This window comes from Triticum dicoccoides, chromosome 2B (assembly GCF_002162155.2).
Source record: "Triticum dicoccoides isolate Atlit2015 ecotype Zavitan chromosome 2B, WEW_v2.0, whole genome shotgun sequence".
NCBI lineage: Eukaryota > Viridiplantae > Streptophyta > Magnoliopsida > Poales > Poaceae > Triticum > Triticum dicoccoides.
Window position 1 is genome coordinate 697,281,267 of NC_041383.1, and position 15,313 is coordinate 697,296,579.

Below are 15,313 nucleotides of genomic sequence, written 5' to 3' on the forward strand. Positions count from 1 at the left end.
GCGTGCCCCACAACAGGAAGTGAACCAAACACTTACGCTGGGGGCTGTGCTGGGAGCTGCTGCGAGGAGAAGGAACCGGATCCGTCAAGGTGGTCTCGGACGTGTCCTCTGCTGTCACGGCAGGATCGTCCTCGATGACAACCACGGGGACCTTGGCCCTCTTCGCCGCTCTCTCGGCCAGAGTCCTGAAAAGGAACAAGATTCAGGGAGAAGCAGATCAGATGCAAGACAAGAAACAACAAAGATCAAAGAAAATCAAGAACAGCGAGAAGAAAGTCTTACTCCTCCTCCTCCTCCTCTTCATCGTCATCGGAGCTCAACGCGGAGAGGTCGAAGTCCGGTACCCTCTCTGCGCGGCATGGCGGAGGAGTAGGCTCCCTTCGACGTTTGCCGGGAGCTGCGGCAGGATCAGGCGTGGCGGCCCGGGAAGACCCCGCCTCAGTTGACGGCACAGCCTGGGACCCTCCCGCGGCAACGGTACTTGCCGCGGTGGAGCGTGTCCCACGGCGCCTCGGCTGCTGGACTGCCTGTCCTCCTGCCGTATCTGCAACTCGACGGAGGCGCCTTCTTGGTTGGAATTGGGGTTGCGCTGGGGGCTCCGCCTGCGGCAAGCTGCTCGAAGACGGCTGGCCGCTCGCGCCCTCGGCGGGCTCGCTCGCTTCGGCCTCGGGCTCCCCCTCGCCAACGACCTCTCCGGCAAGGTCCTCCCTGTCGGCAAGGCTTGCCGCCTCGGCCGCCTCTGCCTCCTCCAACGTGAAGCCGAACTCGCCCGCGGCGGCGGCTGCCGCCGCCTCTTCGGCCCTGCTGGCGATGTACCGCATCTCGTTTTCGGTGGTGGCGCGGGTGAGAAGCTTCTTTTCGTCGGCATTGACTGCTACCTCCGTCAAGCCATCGAAGAATTGCTGCACGACGTCGTCAGCGGGCTCCATCCAAGTTGGGATTATCCCGTGCGAATCGCACTCTGGCATCATTGCGCAGATGCGATCGCGCTGGGAGTTGTTGCACAATGGGATGACGCCCTGCGGCAGCCTGAACCACTCTGGATGGTTGGCGTCGTGCTTGAACAGCTCCCTCAGCATCCCGTCAAGCTCCAGAACTGTGAAGTTGAAATTGAGGCCCGGGCGCAGCCTCATGATATCCGCCGGGCCGCCAAACTGCCAGGCGGGCCTCCCCCTCCTCTGCAGAGGGGCGATGCGACGGCGAAGGAAATCCGCGCCAACCGCCCCTGCTGTGAGCCCGGCAAGCCTGAGCCGGAGGATTCGGGTGGTGGCATTCTTCAGCTTGGCGTCGTCCGGCGACAGAGCGCCCCAGTCGCCGCCGCGAACTACCCGAGCCTGGCGCAGGTTGGTGAATGGCTGCGGATTGGCATCGCAGATCCAACACCATTCCGCCCTCCACTCATCCCACTTGCTGCGGAGCTCGCCCGCCAGATACACCTCCTTCATGCCGATTCGTGAGGTCCAGGCGACTCCGCCAGCCAATGGCTCTCCTTTCTCGGCTCGGGGGGTGAAATAATGGCGAAAAAGAGCGACACTTGGGTGGATGCCAACAAAGTTCTCGCAGAGGTGTGCGAAAACCGCCATTGTCAGAACGGCATTGGGGGTGAAATCAAGAAGATGAAACCCGCAGGTATTCATGATGTCGCAGAAGAAGTCCGAAAAAGGTGGGCATAGCCCGCAATAGAAGAACACCGGAAAGAAATAGTACCCTTTTGGGCACCGCTTCGATTTGGAAGCCTCAGCGGAAAGCACCGGCGTGCGCGGATGCGCCCGCGTCTGCGTCGACCAGAAGAGGTAGAACTCCTCCCGCAGCGCCTTCGGGGTGAGCTCGGCGGGGAAAAGCACTCGCTTCTTGCGCAGCGCCTCAAGCCGCAACGCCTCGGCCGACTTCTCGGCCTTGCTGGTCTTCGGAGCCATGGCGGAAGCGGCGGGGGAGCGCGGAAGCGTTGGGGGCGACGGCGGCGACGGGCGGCGGAGCGCTGCTCTCTTTCGGCTTGGGAAGCGGAGGGGAGCGGCGGAGCTTTCGGAGGAAGGAACTGCAAGTGGCGAAGGTGGGGGAACGGCCCTGTTTCCTCTGCTTATATACAGGGGAGGCGAACGTTACGCATTTCCTGGATTTAAAAATTGCCCACGACCTCTCCCACGACGCCGCGATTGACGCGTGCCGTTACGGCAGGCCACGATGGATACGGAGCGGATTTGGTTTGGACCCAGACCGCGCGGGCCCGTGCCCTGTTTTGGGCACCGTGTATGGCCCAGGCTCGGGGGCTCCTGTCGGTGTACTAAAGTAGGGGTACCTTAGTACCCCGAACTTGTGCACGGGCAGTCGCAGCGTCCTGCGGCAAGGCTTGCCGGGTGTCCGCCAAGACCCTCCGTCATTCCTATTTTACTGCCATTCAAGAACAAAGTGTTAGCTGAGAAGACAAAGCCCCGGCAAGAGAAGCTTGCCGGGAAGGACAAGACCCCGGCAAGAGGAGCTTGCCGGGAAGGCCAACCAAGGCACTTCAGAAAACTTGCCGCGACGCACCGCGCGTCCCGGCAAGACCCGACGAGCGGCAAGCTTACGGGTGCGACAAGACAGCGACCGCGGCAGGGCGCTTGCTGCGGCAAGGCCACCACTCTGCGCCCACGCTCCAGCACATCCGATGACGTGTCGCCGCAGGATCGCTCCTGGTGCACGTGGCGGGTGGCTGTGCAGCCTAGCGGTGCGAGGTGGCAAGTGAAGGTGACTAGGAGGCCATCGTGGCGATCGGTGTCGCCCCTAATGGTCGTTTCCTGCACTGTTGGAGCGACCGGACGGGCATTAAATGCCCTTGTCCCCTGCCGTCAGAGTTAGGTAGGGGACACTGTTGGTAGTGGTTGTACCAACCCGCGTTTTTACCTTTCTACCCCTCTCTCTGCGTTGCCACCTGTCGGTGACCCCTTTGGACTATAAAAAGGAGGCCCGTGCGCACGTAGAAGGGGTTCGGTTGGACTCATTCGAGACCACAGGACGCCCACGCTTTCGAGCAAGAACAAAATACAAACACAAAGCAGCAGTAGGAGTTTTATCTCTCCGGAGAGCTCCGAAGCTGGGTAAAAATCCCCCGCGCGCCCTCGCCTCGATCTGCTCTTCGTGCGCCCTCCGCTCCCTTGCCGGACCAGAAGGGCCCCCCTGCCCCATAGGTGCTCGTTTCCCCCGTGACACCAGCTTGAACTTGAGGCTGTAGTGATCCGTGCGGATCCGGAAAGAACGTCCCCAAAGATAGGGCCGCCAGTGGCGTACTACCTGCACCAACCCAATCAGCTCACGCTCATACGCCGCCAACTTAAGATGGCGTGCAACAAAGGGACGGCTGAAGAAAGCGAGGGGTCCATCGCCCTGATGCAGGACCGCACCAAACCCCGCACCGGAGGTGTCGCAGTCGACGGTGAAGGGAAGGTCGAAATCCGGCATCTGTAATACGGGTCCCGTCGTAAGGGCCCCCTTGAGGGCCTCGAATGCTGAAGTGCCTCCTCATCCCAAGAGAAGGCGTCGCGCCGGAGGAGGCGCGTGAGCGGGGCCGCGATGAGGCCAATTCCCGGATGAACTTCCGGTAGTATCCCGCAAGGCCAAGAAACCCGCGGAGTGCCCGCAGAGACTGCGGAATCGGCCAGGCGGCAACGGCCGCTACCTTGTCGGCATCCATGGCCACACCCTCGGCCGAGATGACGTGGCCGAGGTAAGCGACTGAAGGTGTCCCGAACGAGCACTTCGAGCGCTTAAGATGAAGATGATGCGCCCGAAGCTCGTTGAAGACGATGGTCACATGCTGGAGGTGCTCCGCCCAAGAGGCGTTGTAGATAAGAATGTCATCAAAGAAAACGAGCACAAACCGACGTAAGTAGGGTCGGAGGACATCATTCATCAAGGCCTGGAATGTCGCCGGGGCGTTGGAGAGGCCAAAGGGCATCACCAAAAACCCGAAGTGGCCGTGATGAGTCCGGAACGCCGTCTTGGCGATGTCGTCGGGATGCATGCGCACCTGATGATACCCCGACCGGAGGTCCAGCTTGGTGAAGAAGCGCGCCCCATGTAGCTCATCCAGAAGCTCATCGACCACCGGGATAGGAAATTTATCCTTAAGTGTGAGAGCGTTAAGGGCGCGGTAGTCGATGCAGAAGCGCCAGGTGCCGTCCGACTTGCGAACGAGGAGAACTGGTGCCGTGAAGGGTGAGGTCGATATCCGGATAATGCCCGCGGCCAGCATGAGCGCGCACTGCCGCTCCAACTCGTCCTTCTGCAACTGAGGGTACCGGTAGGGCCGTACTGCCACAGGAGCCGACCCTGGCAGGAGATGAATACGGTGGTCGTAGACCCGGGCCGGCGGAAGGCCCCGGGGTTCCTCAAAAAGATCACCGTGCTGCTGTAGGAGGTGATCCAGCAGCGGATGCTCAGCCTCCGCAGTGGCCGCGACGAGCTGGAGTGGGGGTGACGCCGGGGTGCCGCCAACGCCCTCCCACCGGATGTGGCGGCCCATGCGCCAGAAGGTCATCGTCAGGGCGTCGAAGTCCCACAGGATGGGGCCGAGAGTCCGCAAAAAGTCGACGCCGAGGATGAAGTCGAAGCAGCCCAAATCGATGCCGGCACAAGTGATGATGAAGTGCTCGTCACCGATAGTGATGGGAACGTCTCGAGCGAGCCCATGGCAGCGGAGGCGGTCACCATTAGCAACGGTGACGATCAGCTGTTCCCCGCCCGTGGGATGTAGTGCAAGTCGCCGCATAGTAGACTCCGGAAGGAAGTTATGGGTGGAACCCGTGTCCAACAGGGCCACCAGAGTCTCGCTGTGGATCGTGACCGGGATAAGCATAGTCCGCTCGTTGCGGATGCCGGCCAATGCGTGAAGGGAGACGACAAGGGCCGTGGCCGGCGCAGGTGCGGGTGCCGGCGCGACCTCGGCGGCTGGATCGCCGAGTCCCTCCTCAGTGACAACGTCCTCCGTCTCGTCGATGGTCTCCAAGTAGAAGAGGCGCGGGCAGACATGGCCCGGGGCATAGGGTGTGTCACAATTAAAGCACAGCCCCAGGTGGCGGCGCTCGAGCTGCTCGGCCTGCGAAAGGCGCCGGAAGGGTCGCGTCGCAGTCGGAGTGGTCGCCGGTGCGACGGCTGAAGAAGCGGGCGCGGCCGACGGCGGTCGTGGAGGCACTCGGCCCCCTCGTGGTGCTGCTGGATGTGTCAAGGCCTGGGCGCGCTGCTCGAACGCCCTAGCGTAGTACATGGCCGTCTGGAGGTCCTGGGGCCCCTTCATCTCGACGTCCACGCGGATGTGGTCGGGAAGGCCCCCGACGAAGAGCTCCGCCCGCTGGAGTGCCGTCACCCTCGGTGCGTGACACGCCAGAGCCTGGAAGCGGTCGGCGAAATCCTGGACCGTAGAGGTGAAGGGTAGACGGCCCAGCTCGGACAGGCGGCTGCCGCGCCGTGGTGGTCCGAAACGAAGGAGACACAGCTCGCGAAAACGATCCCAGGGAGGCATGCCGCCCTCATCCTGCTCGAGAGCGTAGTACCAGGTCTGGGCGGCGCCCCGAAGGTGGTAGGATGCGAGCCAAGTCCGCTCGGACGCCGGTGTCCTCTGCCCCCGGAAGAACTGGTCACACTGGTTTAACCAGTTAAGCGGGTCGTCCGAACCGTCGTAGGTGGCGAAGTCGATCTTCGCGAACCAAGGCGGCTGCTGGTGTGGCGCGCCATGGCCCACTGCCTCGGCGGTGCGGAGAGCTGAGGACGGCGCTCGGTCCATGGTGGAGAGGTCGGGGTAGTTCCCCGTGGCGCCCGACGCCTCGGGCTGCAACTGGGAACCCGACGGTGGCCGGGCCTCCGTGTAGGCTGGTGGAGAGGACGTCCCGTAGAGCCAGCCTGGCAGCGGAGACGGTGACGATGGGAAGTGGACCTCCTGGATCGGGAGGCCGCTCGGCGAGGAACGGCCCAAGCTAGGGCTGGGCGGTGGCGGTGGTGGTGGTGGCCCCTGCGCAGTGGCAGCCGGGAGGGACGGCGCGGCTGGGGCCGGCGCGGACGGCGCGGTCCAGGTCGGCCACTGCGGCCCGCAGGCGGCGGCGGGCGGCGCCGCAGGCGGCGGTGGCGGCCACTGTGGCCATGGCGGCGTCGATGCCGCCGGTGAGGGGAGCGTCGGGTAGCCCCCGGTGATGGCCGCGGGTACGGAGTACCACGGCAAGGGCTGCTGGCCCGCGGCCACGGCCGGATGGAGCGGCGGGGGCGGCCCGTACGGGCTGGCCAAGAAGAGGCGGATGCCCTGGACCGCGACGACTAAGTCGTTGAGCACGCCGGCCATGGCCTTCGGTGTGAACTGCTGCGGCGCGGGGGGAGGCGACGGCGGCGGTTGCTGGGTTTGCGGCTGGCCCTGGCCCTAGTCCGGCGTGGTGCCGGGGGCGGGGGAGATCGGCGCCTAAAGGGAGGCCATGGCGCCCGGCGACGCAGCGGCGGCGTTGGTGGAGTCGGTGGCAGCGGCGGTGGGGGAGGCGTGGGGCAGCGGCGGCTGTGGTGGTGGCGGGTTTGGAGGCGCGATGAAGACATGGTCGAAACCCGGGTAGCTGATACCAAGGTGTTAGGAGCTAGGGTTTTGCCCTTCCGAGGTCGTAGGCTATAGGGGAAAGAGGGAGGAGGGCGAGGACTGGAGCGTGGCGGCCGGTGGCGAGGCGCCGTCCTTGCGGGTTGGCGGCGGCGGCGCAAGCAAGAGGCGGCTAGGGTTTAGGGTTCCGGCTCCTCTGGGAGCCGGGCAATAGAATAGTCTTATTGCTTGATTCTCAAAATAGTTTTACAACTAGTATATATAACCATAATCTGAAAATAAACCTAAGATAACTTGGGCCTTAAGCCTGCCCAGTGGGCCCACGGCGGCCATAGACCTGGCCGGTCATAACAACAGAGTTGCTTACAAGCTTTCTACATGAGTGGCCAACGAACTACTATCTTTAATGTTCACTTAATGCCAATTTTTTTCATTGTGCCCTATAATTAGCCTTGGCGCAGCGGTAAAGTTGTTGCCTTGTGACCTCATGACCATGAGGTCACGAGTTCGAGTGCTGGAAACAGCCTCTTGCAGAAATGTAGGGAAAGGCTGCGTACTATATGAATGCCAACAGATTGTCCAGGGTTGGAATTAGGGACTTTGAAGTATTAAGGGATGCTATATAATGAAATGCTGTCAAATTTGGAATCACTATGATTCTATAAGTGAAAATACTCGGGAGTATTGCCATATGCCAGCAACACTGTTTCCAAAATTACAGCCATCAATCGATGGTACTCATTTGAGACTTTCTGCGTTGTTCAATGTGTTTGAAGGTGCAACATTTAACACTCTTAGCGATCTTTCCGTTTGCCCCCTTTTCCATTTTCCACAGCACTTGAAGCCTTCATTTTTTGGTCTGTAATATGGTTCCGCAAGCTACATGTCTCCTTTGTGTGAATTGATCTTTTCCTGGTGGCATAATCAAATCTTTAAAAACAAAAACGAGTACCGTCTCATGAACCTACAGTTGCATGCCATAACTAGGATATTGATAAACTGTAGTCAATGATTTGCAATATTGAACTTTTATCTAAAGTTCAAATCATGTTGTGACTGGTAACTGAAGGTATTTCATATGTTTTTTTTGCAGCCATCCGCATGAAAAGAAAACACATAAGGCTGGACCGAGGCTGATCATTGGCTGAGAAACCAATCTTAAAGAACATTGTAGATTTTTTTCTTACTTTACATTTTACGTTAGTCCGCAGATGCAAATTGTACCGTGTGGTATGACTGTATTTGCGGAAGTAAAGAAAGTAAGATTGTCAGTGGTGGAGAAATGCAGATGGTGAGTATGATAAATGCTATCTAGTCTAGATATGATTTAGGAGTAGTATGATTGGCATTGTGCTCATTGCCTTTGAGGAAACAACTTTGGTATAGTTTTTGCGCCCGTCAGAGAATTATTTTGTTTTCAACAAAAGAATACCATCATCTGGTGTTTTAGACAGAGTAGAGTGCCGACTAAAATTCACAATCAAGTGGCAACCATGGTTAGCTATTAGAAGATTGAAAATAAGTAAATATTTGCTTCTCAATGCCCATGGCCAGCTACTGCTAGATGGTTAGCTATCTAAAAAACTACTACCTCTGTAAAGAAATATAAGAGCGTTTAGAGCACTAAGTAGTGCTCTAAACGCTCTTATATACCTTTACGGGGGAGTAGATGTTATTTTTCAGTCCTGTCGAAGAAGCTATCAAGATGTTATAATCTGTTTGTCTGGTAGATAGTATACGATGTGATGTCTTCTTCGACCATTGCTTTGTTATTTGCATTAGCTCTATAGGTCAACTAGCTATCTAGTCTTTAATCGATTATATTAGACTAATTTGTTTGCAGCACTGGCCGGCCTTGCAAGCACCATACCCGACATGTGCACATGCTTGTTTACACGTCCCAATGAGTGGTTCCAATAGCTAGATGTCTCGGCGTGGATCTATATGCCAAAGCCATGACACTTAGTTTAGAGTAAAATTCACCTACGGTACTTGAACTTATGCAGCGAGTTCACTTTGGTCATTGTACATAAGAAGTTAGTCAATACGATCACTATATACACATCTTGATGATTATGTTCGCAAGCGCTAGACACCTAAGCCCAATATGCCTTCTGTTATATTTTAGAGTGATTTTCTTTTATTCTTATATTAGAACGAAGGCACGAATGCACGCCATGCATCATGACGCGCGCACACAGGCACGGTGATGGCTCACACACAGGCACTGAGGCACACAACTCATGACGCGCACAGACACAATCACAATCTCGGGAATTTAGGATTATTTTCGCCTGAGATTTTCAAACGAATTTTGAAATTCAAAATAAAAAAAATATATTTAGCACCAAAATATGTTATGTTTAACTCATATCTTGCGCAAACTACTTGATGGTGAAGTGGTCAGCATGGGTCAGTTACTTATTATCGATGGTCGTGAATTCGATTTTTCAATATAATGCACCACGGCCAGTTTTTTTTATGCCCGTATGTAAGCAAAAAAGAAAAGGAAAATTGCAAACAGTGCCTCAAACTTAGGCCGCCAAGATGATAGGCTGCGGGTCCTACAGCTATGCCAATTGCTGAGTTATGTCAAAACATGTATATGAAGCATATTTGGCATTGCTTTTTTTTTTGCGGCAAATATTTGACATTGCTTGGTCATTTAAATTCAAAAAATGGAAATGTTTTGGCCGGTGCGAAAAGAAAACCTAGTGACAATCACCCAGCACACACAGCCGAGCCTGACGCACGCACACATGCAAAATCAGAGCCAGCAACCACACGTTCTCGTCTGTGTGTGTCATGCGTGGTGTGCGTGTGTTCCTTTGTTTATCTGATAAATGAAAGTAATGCATCAATACCTAACAGTGAGAATTCGTGGCTAGTGTGGCTGGTGCACAGCGAGGATTAAGGGGAGGTCTCTGGGTTCAAATCCCTGCTCCCACAGATTTTGTGTTCTTCTTTGTTTCTTTCCTCTCGTCACTGATAGGTGGGACCCGCGTGGGGAAGAGAGAGAAAGCTATCACACAGCGTGTTTGACCAGTCAACGCAGATAAAATACGAAACTATACAGCAGTGAGTGACCGTATAATTACCTAAACTTGTATATAGTGATTGTATTGACCAACTTCTGATGTACAGTGACCAAACTGAGCTCACGACACAAGTTCGAGTACCGGGAATGAATTTTACTCCTTAGTTTAAGTATGTATGTTTAGTGTTTGAGTTAACAAGTTGCCAGTCTCAAAGGGAAACACTATTATTACCGCCGCAGTACTTTTTACGCTAGACAGCCTCATGTAATAAATAATATAGGCGGGCCACTTGTATCTATCACCATACAGTTTGAGATGCTTTTCTGTTTAGATGGAACAGGAAGTTTAATCAAGTAGCAGTAGGGTTACTTCTTAAATAAACCTTGCTGGGACGCATTGAACCCTTTCTTCTACGAAGAAGGGGCGAGCCGGCGAGTGATGGGCGTGTCCACGTCACCTAGGAACTGCACAACAGTGTATGAACAGTGCTTCTCTCGTTGTTTTTCTTTTTCTTTTTTATGTGTGGATTCTTCTTGCTAATTGGACGGACCAAGCGGCTGCTTGCTTTTCTCCCAGAGCTCCTCAGCAGCGGCTCCTTTCCTCCTCTCACGCGGCATTCCTCATCCTATCGTTTTCCCCTATCCCGGCTCCCCTCTGGCGCTGGCCACCGGGGAAAGCCGCCATCCAGGAGACCGGCTTCTCCCCTGAAGCTTCTCTTGCCGGCAAAGATTATCCCAGCCAGCAGCAAGGTACGTGCTGCCTCATCTTTTACTCTTAACGTTTCTTCTCTGACTGGAGGGAGATTCTTGGATGGGATGAGAAGATATAAGATATGTATCATGTCAGATGACTCATTTTATTTGGCAACTAAATGATCCTAAGCGCCTAAGCCTACAGCTGGACCGGCCTTGTTAAAATATGTACACAATAACATCTATAAATAGTTGATAATCATTAGTTAATCCTCCAATCTGCTCGAAATAGTCTCACATATGTTTATTTTTTCAGAGACTAAACAAACATTGAGACCTGGGACATTGCATTGGATGAGTTTGAGAAACCATGGAAGGTGTATGGAGTCATTTTCACCATAATGTTTCCATCGCTCGGCTCCTGAAGGCAGGGGCGGAGCCAGGAAATTTGGTCATTGGGTTCACTCCATGACTGGTTGTGAGAACTTACTACTAGTATGTGAAGTGTAAAGTATAATTTTAAATTATCTTACAACAAAATTATAGCACCCAAAAACAACATAATGAATAGAAATATGGTATCATATATCACACATTATGTTGCATTAAAAATTGAAGAGTGCAAGACATACCCGTTCAATAAAATTATAAAATCACTTGTTTACATATTATAAATAGAGTAGCATCAGATAACTTTGTAGCTCCACGTGTAGCTTCTCATCTTCCTTGAACACAGAAAAAACGACAAGTTAGTTTGACAAGTTTAGAATAAGTACTAACAAGAGAAATAATATTGTAAATGCACTCACATTTTAGAGTGTCCCCTTTCGATCTTTCACCGCCTTAAAAATATTAAACACTGCATCATTGGTAATGGTAGAAAATATATCTTTCTCCACATAGCAGATTAGACAATCACTCATGAATTGATCACCCATTTTGTAGCGTAACTTTTTTTTACAACATTCATAGCTGAAAAGCATCTCTCCACTGATGCAGTGGCAACAGGCAATATCAGTACTAGCTTTAAAAGATGATAAACCAAAGGAAACGTAATATGCTTATTTGTTTCCACCATTAGTTTAGCAAGATCAGCAATTCCATCCAAATTGGCGAACCTTTCATCTGCTCGCACATTGTCAATGTAAGTGCGAAGTTCAGGACCAAGATCATCCAATTTTCTTGAATCAAAGTCATCCGAATAAAACTCAGCTAGCTTCACTAAGTTGTCCAAGTTAAAAGCAGCAAAGGAGTCTTTGGGGTTGAAAGAAGCCATGTGTCCAAGCAATGCAGAATTTACCTCATTGAAGCGGTCATCAAACTCTTGAAGCTGCCAATCAATGACGGAATTAAGACACTCAATTTGGTAATGTTGAAGGTTTGTCTTATTGGTTTTGTGCCGTGGTTTGTGCCGATTAACATATTGCTCCTGCATGTTTACATTCTCAATGTGATGCTCTTCACAGAATGAATGTGCCTTCTCAAGAAGTGAGTCCCATCCATTATCCCTTAGTTCTTGCAGCTCATTCCTTGTTGACTTCACACATGAGATGGCATTCAGGATGTCTTGATCCTTCCTTTGTAAAGACTGTGACAAAGTATTTGCATTTCCCAATATATGCAACATCATGTGCAAATAAAAAACAAAATCAAAGGTCTCAAAATATGCTACAAGACCACGTGCTTGACATTTCTTTTCACTTTTGCCTTCTTTCTCAACATATTTCAGAACAGACATAACCGATGGGAACAATTTCACTAGACTTGAAAGAGTCCGGTAGTGTGAGCCCCAACGTGTGTCCCAGCTCTTTGAAGAGTTTGTTCTTGATTTAGCCCTGTGCCAGTGCTAATCTGCCCACTACCTATGGCTTTTATTACCTCCTCTCGATGTTTCTCTCTAATCATATCCTTTCTTTTGCAAGAAGCTCCAACCACATTGAATAAAACTGAGATCATGTAAAAAAATCTGCAATATCATCATGCTTCTTTGATACTGCCACAATAACCAACCGGAGCTGGTGAGCAAAACAATGCACATAATACGCTGACTTATTCTCTTGCATAATCTTTGCTTTCAAGCCATTAAACTCACCGCGCATATTACTAGCCCCATCATAGCATTGGCCTCTAACCTGCTTTATGCTTAGTCCAATCTCAGTGAATAATTTTTGAAGAGTAGCCTTGAGACAAGTTGCTGATGTTTCCTTCACATGTTCAATTCCAACTAACCATTCAATGATAAATCCACGCTTGCTAAGATATCTCAAAACAACTGCCATTTGCTCTTTGTCAGACACATCAGCGGCTTCATCAATCAACAAACTAAATACATCGCCCCAATTTCATCAATAATAGAATTTAAAGTTATCTGCACAAAAGATAATTAACTTATTAGAGAACATTTGTTATTTGCAAGAAAACATAAATAGAGGCGATTAAATTTGATGTTACCTTTGCAAAATAATTTGCAATTTCCTTTTGAATATCTCCACATACCCACTTACAGTTTCTTGGAGCATTCTCAAGAACTACATTCCGTATAGCTTTCATTCTGGTTTGCCAAAGTATGTACCAACTCTCGGAAATTTCCCTTATTTTTTGACTCCTCTGATTCATCATGGCCCCGGAAAGCTAAGCCCTGATGCAACAAGTATCTCACCGAATCAATGGAAGCATCAAGCCGGATTCGATTTTGCTTTTTTGTAAGATCAGTTTGCTTATCAAAAGCAACATGAATTGACTGATCTTGATTCATCAAAGCGTCACATCTTTTTACTGCTACATTGTGAAAGCTATTAACATTACCCTTACCCTCATGAGTATCGAGTCTGCTTTTCTTGTTCCAACCGTTCCAACCGTTAATTGCAAATGCATCACTTCCAGCTTGTCCCTCATTGTAATCTCTGAAAAGGTAGCAACACAAACAAAAAGCCCTATGCACTGTGTCACTATACTCAAGCCAACGATCATAGTCGTTAAACCAATCTGGATTAAATCTCCGTTGAGTATCACCAATCTCCCTCTGCGGGTAATCAAAATTAGATGGTGGCCTGTAAGGTCCTCTCATTAAATATCTGCGCCTAATCTCATCTTGCTTTTTCGGATTTCTTGTGTAGTCAGAAATTCTCTTCCGATCAGCCGGATCATACGGCAACTCATCTAAATTAATTTCTGTATGAATAGTTGGCTTCGGGAGACTAGCTACAGTGACATTTGATGCACTTAGCCTACGTCTAGTGGGTGACCTTGATGTGCCTGTATCATCATCTCGATCTGGTGACCGAGTTTTCTTCGAAAAATACCGCTCCATAGCCTAGATCAATCAAAGTTCATGGAGAAAAACGAATAAAAAAACTGGGGTAAAGCAGTCACTGCATACAGCGTACTGGTGTTTTAGGGTAGATAAAACATACAAAAAAGGAGAGGAGATGCAGCTGTATCATCTAATTACCTCAAATCTTGGGTTTCAGTATTGCCGATGTCGATCTGCAGCCTTTACTTGCCGCGGGCGTGCGGCGGCGGCAGAGGCGTCGAGCGACAAGAACAGGCGAGATGCGAATTAGAGAAACGATTAGACGAACGATGAAAAAACAAACAGGCTTCGACGAGGCCGCGTGCGTCTGCGTACGCTTTTCTCGTAAAAAGGATTACTTGACTGACGCACTCATGATTCTGGTAAAACGATTACTTGGGCTTTTGCTTTTGGGCCTTTTCCTTCCACGTACGTGAGGTGTGTTGGGGTCAGCCAGAATATTTTGTTGGGTTCACATCAGTCAAACACCTATATATACCACGTCCGAGGCAAGATCCATTGGGTTCAGTTGAACCCAATGCCTATACACTGGCTCCGCCGCTGCCTGAAGGTATGATACCCCATCTCAATTTTCTTATCTGAGTGTATTTGTTTTCAGAAAATTAATTTTCTTAATCAGTCTGCTATTGTAAGCAGACCATATTTTGTGTAATCAGTAGAAATTACAATAATCATTTTGATAACATACATCAGTTCTAAGTCCGAACTATTTCTTCTCGAGGAATTTTAGAAGATTGCTGCACATTGTTAGTGAAATCTAGGCTGATCCATCTTCTCGGACATGCAGCCGCCTCAAGTAATATCAGGTCTCACACAGGAGCTCCAACAGTGGAACCAGTATGTGTCGTCACCCTCACAATTCAAAGGGCATGGCTGAAAGCTCCCACGCAACGGGGTTCTAGGGAAGGGAATTTCTAGACAACCTTGTAGAAACTATTGAAGCGTCTCGACCACCCTTGGGAGGCCACATGGGGCTTTATTATCTTCCAATGCAGACCCCTAAACTGCTCGCATCTGTCCGTGGACCGAGCGTTTCGGACGCATTTTGCCATCAAACACGGTACCCCATCGGTCCGCGGACCGGTCTAGACGTTTGTTTTCTCTGTTTTCTCACAAATCAGAGGCAAATCAGGGGAGGGCTTTGCGGGCGTCCGGCCACTTCCACATACACGTCAGACACTCCGGACCCACCCAAACTCTCTCCCTCGCGCACACCCTTTCCCGCGTGAAGTAGTTGTCGCGCATTCATGCCCTTCAGCGCTGCACAGAGCCACCTTCATGCTGGCCCATAGCGGACGCGACCTCTCACTAGTTGACATTGAAGCGGCGCATCGGCTGAGGGCGCCGCCCGGTTGCGCCCCGGTGTCCGTGCTTATTCAATGCCGGAGAGACTTTGCCGAACGGCTCTCTTCGCATTCAAACGCCACTCATTCATCCTCCTGTCGGCACCAAGAACCCACCTTCGATGCCCGCATTCACGCAACCTGCCGCTTGACCTGGCCGACGCCTGCTGTTTATACATGGCCAGCCCGGCAAGATCCGCACCACACATTTGCTCCTGATCTCCTTTGTGCACCGTATGTGCCATGACCTCGAGATCCAAAGCACAGTGGGACAACCTTTCCACTATAGAAAAGCAAGAGCTATCGGGCATTGCGGCTGGCAGGTTGTGATATCCTACCGGTAGGTTGTGATATCCTACTATTTTTGCAAGTTTTAGTGATTGTTT

The 15,313-nt window shown here is 51.6% G+C and overlaps 1 long non-coding RNA gene across 1 annotated transcript; it reads right to left on the bottom strand.

The window, feature by feature from the left end:
* Window positions 1-12,592: 12,592 nt before the first annotated feature.
* LOC119368368 lies at window positions 12,593-13,820 on the bottom strand. Its single transcript, XR_005176617.1, has 3 exons — window positions 13,723-13,820; window positions 12,723-13,584; window positions 12,593-12,639 (listed from the first exon to the last, which is right to left on the bottom strand). It is a non-coding gene; the product is annotated as an uncharacterized LOC119368368 (long non-coding RNA).
* Window positions 13,821-15,313: the final 1,493 nt, after the last annotated feature.